The sequence below is a fragment of the Arachis duranensis genome, chromosome 3 (genome assembly GCF_000817695.3).
Source record: "Arachis duranensis cultivar V14167 chromosome 3, aradu.V14167.gnm2.J7QH, whole genome shotgun sequence".
Lineage (NCBI taxonomy): Eukaryota > Viridiplantae > Streptophyta > Magnoliopsida > Fabales > Fabaceae > Arachis > Arachis duranensis.
The window spans coordinates 17,009,891-17,015,596 of NC_029774.3; the positions used below are offsets into that span (position 1 = coordinate 17,009,891).

The following is a 5,706-nucleotide window of genomic DNA, read 5'->3' on the forward strand; positions in this document are numbered from 1 at the left end:
TATGGTCTCTGTATGAGCCTCATATTCCTTTGGTTCCTTATTAGGGTATTCCTTACTGGCCACTAGACGTTCCCAGAGGTTTTTCTCATTGGGATTCACGTCCTTCTCCTCCTCTAAGGTTTTGTCCATGTTGATTATATCAATGGCCTTGCACTCTCCTTTGGGATTCTCTTCTGTATTGCTTGGGAGAGTGCTAGGAGGAGTTTCCATAACCCCTTTACTCAGCTGGCCCACTTGTGCCTCTAAATTTCTAATGGAGGATCTTATTTCAGTCATGAAACTAAGAGTGGCCTTAGATAGATTAGAGACTATGTTTGCTAAGCTAGAAGGATTCTGCTCAGAATGCTCTATCTATTGCTGAGATGATGATGGGAAAGGTTTGCTATTGCTAAACCTGTTTCTTCCACTATTGTTATTATTGAAGCCTTGCGTCTGTTGATCCTTCCATGAAAAATTTGGATGATTTTTTCATAAAGGATTATAGGTGTTGCCAAAGGTTTCACCCATGTAATTCACCTCTACCATTGCAGGGCTCTCAGGATCATAAGCTTCTTCTTCAGAAGATGCTTCTTTAGCATTGTTGGATGCATTTTGCAATCCATTCAGACTCTGAGAGATCATATTGACTTGTTGGGTCAATATTTTGTTCTAATCCAGTATGGCATTCAGAGCATCAATTTCAAGAACTCCTCTCTTTTGAGGCATCCCATTACTCACAAGATTCCTCTCAGAGGTATACATGAACTGGTTGTTTGCAACCATTTCAATAAGTTCTTGAGCTTCTGCATGCATTTTCTTTAGGTGAATGGATCCACCTGCAGAGTGGTTCAGTGACATCTTGAAAAATTCTAACAGACCATCATAGAATATATCTAATGTGGTCCATTCTGAAAGCATGTCAGAAGGACACTTTTTGGTCAGTTGCTTGTATCTTTCCCAAGCTTCACAGAGGGACTCACTATCTTTTTGTCTGAAGGTCTAAACATCCAATCTAAGCTTGCTCAGCTTTTGAGGAGGAAAGAACTTGGCTAAAAAAGCTGTGACCAGCTTATCCCAAGAGTCCAGGCTATCTCTAGGTTGTGAGTCTAACCATGTTCTAGCTCTGTCCCTTACAGCAAAAGGGAAAAATATAAGCTTGTAGACCTCAGGATCAACTCCATTGGTCTTAATAGTATCACAGATCTACAAGAACTCAGTTAAAAACTAATAAGGGTCTTTTGATGGAAGTCCATGAAACTTGCAGTTTTGTTGCAGTAGAGAAACTAATTGAGGCTTTAGCTCAAAATTGTTTGCTCCTATGGCAGGGATTGAGATGCTTCTTCCATAGAAGTTGGAAGTTGGTGTAGTAAAATTACCAAGCATCTTCCTTGCATTGTTGTTTGGTTTGGCCATAATTGTTTCTTTTGCTGCTTCCTTTTCAAAAATTTCAGCGAGGTCCTCTTCAGAGTTTTGTGTTTTAGCTGCTCTTAGCTTCCTCTTCAGAGTCTTTTCAGGTTCATGATCAGCTTCAACAAGTATGCTTTTATCTTTGTTCCTACTCATATGAAAGAGAAGAAAACAAAGAAAATATGAAATCCTCTATGTCACAGTATAGAGATTCCTTGAGGTGTCAGAGGAAAACAAGAATGGAAGGATAAGGTAGGTAAGGAAGAATTCGAACACACAAAGAGAGATGGAGTTCGAATTGATAATGGAGGAGGGATGTTAGTGTTTAAATAGAAAAAGATAGAGAGGGGGGAGAATTTTTGAAAATAAAAAAAGAATAAAATTTAAAATAAATTTTTGAAAAATTGGTTGTGGTTTTGAAAAAGATTAGAAATAAAGTTGAAAAAGATAAGAAGTTATAAAAAGATTTTGAAATTAGAATTTAAAAAAATGTGATTTGAAAAAGATATGATTTAAACAGATATGGTTGAAAAGATAAAATTAACAAGATTTGACTTTTAAAAAGTTAATGACTTGATTAACAAGAAACTAAAAGATATGATTCTAAATTTCCAATATTGAATCTCTCTTAACAAGAAAGTAACAAACTTGAAATTTTTGAATCAAGATTTTTGAAAATATGAGGAAGAGAGTTGATTTTTGAAAAAGATATGTTTGAAAAGATATGATTTTGAAAAAGATATGATTGAAAATATTTGATTTGAAAAAGATTTGATTTTGAAAAAAATATGAAGATTTGAAAAAGATTTGATTTGAAAACAAAATTCCTCTCCTTGTGTCATCCTGGCGTTAAACACCCAGGAGCTGCATGTTTTGGGCGTTTAACGCCCAATTGCTGCATGGTTTGGGTGTTTAAATGCTGGCTGGCATTTAAACGCCAGTTTTCCTTCTTCACTAGGCGTTTTAAACGCCTAGCTTTTTCTCTGTAATTCCTCTGCTTTATGTTCTTGGGTCTTCATTTTGCTAAATCTTTTATTCAAGAAGATATGTTTTCAATTTTGAAAAACAACAAAATGAGTCGAAATATATAATTCTTGGATCAAAACACAAGATATATGCAAGAACATTATGAACGTCAAGATGAACACCAAGAATAATCTTGAAGATCAAGATGAACATCAAGAACTCAGTTTTCTTAATGAAAGAAAACATGGAGGATACCAAACTTAGAACTTTCTCATGTTTGGGCCATATGAATACAAGAATGCATATATAGAAAATCATGCAGTGCAAATCAATAAATCATGAAGATCAAACAAGGCAATTCATCAAGAACGACTTGAAGATCATCAAGAACACAATGCATGTGTTTCGAAAATTGCAAGACAATTAAAATAATGCAATTGACACCAAACTTAAAATTTGGCCCTAGATTCAAACATGAATCATGAAATATTTTTGAGTTTTTATGATTTTATGAAATTTTTAGTTTTTTTTTTTGAAAACTTTTTGAAAAGAAAATTAAACAAGAAAAAATTACCTAATCTGAGCAACAAGATGAACCGTCAGTTGTCCAAACTCAAACAATCTCCGGCAACGGTGCCAAAAACTTGGTGCACGAAATTGTGATACACAATGGCGCCAACAACTTGGTACGCACAATTGTAATCTCAACTCTTTTTCACAACTTCACACAACTAACTAGCAAGTGCACTGGGTCGTTCAAGTAATAAATCTTACGTGAGTAAGGGTCGATCCCACGAAGATTATCGGCTTGAAGCAAGCTATGGTCACCTTGTAAATCTCAGTCAGGCGGATTTAAATGGTTATAGAGTTTTAATAATTAAAATATAAATAAACATAAAATAAAGATAGAGATACTTATGTAATTCATTGGTAGGAATTTCAGATAAGTGTATGGAGATGCCTCATTCCTTTTGAATCTCTGCTTTCCTACTGCCTTCATCCAATCCTTCATACTCCTTTCTATGGAAAGCTGTATGTAGGGCGTCACCGTTGTTAATGGCTACTTCCCATCCTCTCAGTGAAAAAGGTCCTCTACGGTTTCCCGCATGGCTAATCAGCTGTTGGTTCTCGATCATGTAGGAATAGGATTTACTATCCTTTTGCGTCTGTCACCACGCCCTACAGTCGCGAGTTTGAAGCTCGTCACAGTCATCCCATCCCAGATCCTACTCGGAATACCACAGACAAGGTTTAGACTTTCTGGATCTCAAGAATGCTGCCAATGGATTCTAGCTTATTCCACGAAGACTCCGATTGCAAGGAATTGAAGGCTCTGTTGTCAGGAGAAGTAATCAAACGCATGGACCAGGCATCCAAGAGATACACACTCTAGCTTTTGCAGGTAGAACGGAAGGGTTTGTCAAGCATGCGTTCATAAGTGAGAATGGTGATGAGTGTCACAGATCATCATATTCATTAGGTTGAAGCGCTAATGAATATCTTAGAATGAGAATAAGCATGAATTGAATAGAAAACAGTAGTATTGCATTAATACTCGAGGAACAGCAGAGCTCCACACCCTTAATCTATGGTGTGTAGAAACTTCACTGTTGAAAGTACATAAGAACAAGGTCCAGGCATGGCCGAATGACCAGCCTCCCCAAATGACATATGAATTCGAAAATAGGGAAAAATACCCATATTACAATAGTAAAAAGTTCTATTTATACTAAACTAGTTACTACGGTTACATAATTAAGTAAATGATGCAGAAATCCAATTCCGGGCCCACTTGGTGTGTGCTTGGGCTGAGCATTGAAACTTTCACATGTAGAGGTCTTCCTTGGAGTGAAACGCCACCTTTTATGCCAGTTTGGGCGTTTAACTCTGGTTTGTAACGTGTTTCTGACGTTTTAACTTCAGAGTAGGACAGAGAAGGGGCGTTTGAACGCTAGTTTGCGTCGTCAAAACTCGAGCAAAGTATGGACTATTATATATTGCTAGAAAGCTCAAGATGTCTACTTTCCAACACAATTGAGAGCGCGCCATTTGGAGTTCTGTAACTCCAGAAAATCCACTTCGAGTGCGGAGAGGTCAGAATCCAACAGCATCTGCAGTCCTTTTTCAGCCTCTGAATCATATTTTTGCTCAGGTCCCTCAATTTCAGCCAAAAAATACCTGAAATCACAGAAAAACACTCAAACTCGTAGTAAAGTCTAGAAATGTAAATTTTGCTTAAAAACTAATAAAAATATACTAAAAACTAACTAAATCATACTAAAAACTATATGAAAATAATGTCAAAAAGCGTATAAATTATCCGCTCATCAACCACCTAGGAGCACGGTCACTAGCTAAGAAAGTGATTTGAACTGGCTTCTTTTGGCCGACCTTACAAGAGGAAGCAATCGACTTCATCAAAAAATGTCTAGCTTGCCAAAAGTATGCTAACTTCCATGTGGCACCTTTAGAAGAGCTCATTAGCATCATCTCACCTTGGCCATTTGCAAAATAGGCCGTAGACTTCTTCGGTCCATTCCCATAAGCTCCTAGGCAGGTGAAATACCTCATAGAAGGGATTGATTATTTTACTAAATGGATCGAGACAGAATCTCTGGCAACCATTACAACTCAAAGAAGTAAAAAATTTCTCTACAAGAACATTGTCACCCGGTTTGGAGTTCCACCTTTCACCACCACAGACAATGAAACTCAATTTACCGGCTCAGCATTCAGAAGTTTGGTGGTAAGCCTCAAAATTAAGCACCAGTTCACGTAGATAGAATACTCTCAAACTAATGGACAAGCAGAAGCTATAAATAAGTCATATTGGCTGGGCTAAAGCGTCGACTACAAGACGCAACGGGAGCATGAGCCGAAGAGCTCCCTCAAGTCTTGTGGCCTTATCGAATAACCTCCCACTCAAAAACTAGGAAATCTTCTTTCCGACTTACTTATGACATAGAAGCCATGATCCCTATAGAAGTCAATGAAGAATCTCCAAGGTTTAGAATCTACGATAAAGTAGGAAACGTCTGAGCTCAAAAGGAAGAACTCGACCTTCTACTAGAAGTCCGAGAACAAGCTCGAATAAAGGAGGAGTCATTGAAACAAAGCTATCCAGAAACACAAACTAAAGCCGGGGAACATGCAGAGACTCAAGGAGATTCTCATTAAGATAGTTTTTAGTTTTTAGATCTGATTTAACTCCTCCTCTAGGTTTTCACACTACACATTCATAATTCTTAGAATTTTTATTTGCTTTTGGATTTGGATATTGAGAAGAGTTGTTACCTCCACCAAGACTTCGTCATTCTAGTTTGTTTTCTTACTTTCACTTACTCTTTCATATCC

The 5,706-nt window shown here is 37.2% G+C and overlaps 1 non-coding gene across 1 annotated transcript; it reads left to right on the plus strand.

The window, feature by feature from the left end:
• Positions 1-891: 891 nt before the first annotated feature.
• Positions 892-999, plus strand: LOC127746346 (small nucleolar RNA R71). The gene has a single exon (XR_008007965.1). It is a non-coding gene; the product is annotated as a small nucleolar RNA R71 (small nucleolar RNA).
• The last annotated feature ends 4,707 nt before the right edge of the window (positions 1,000-5,706 follow it).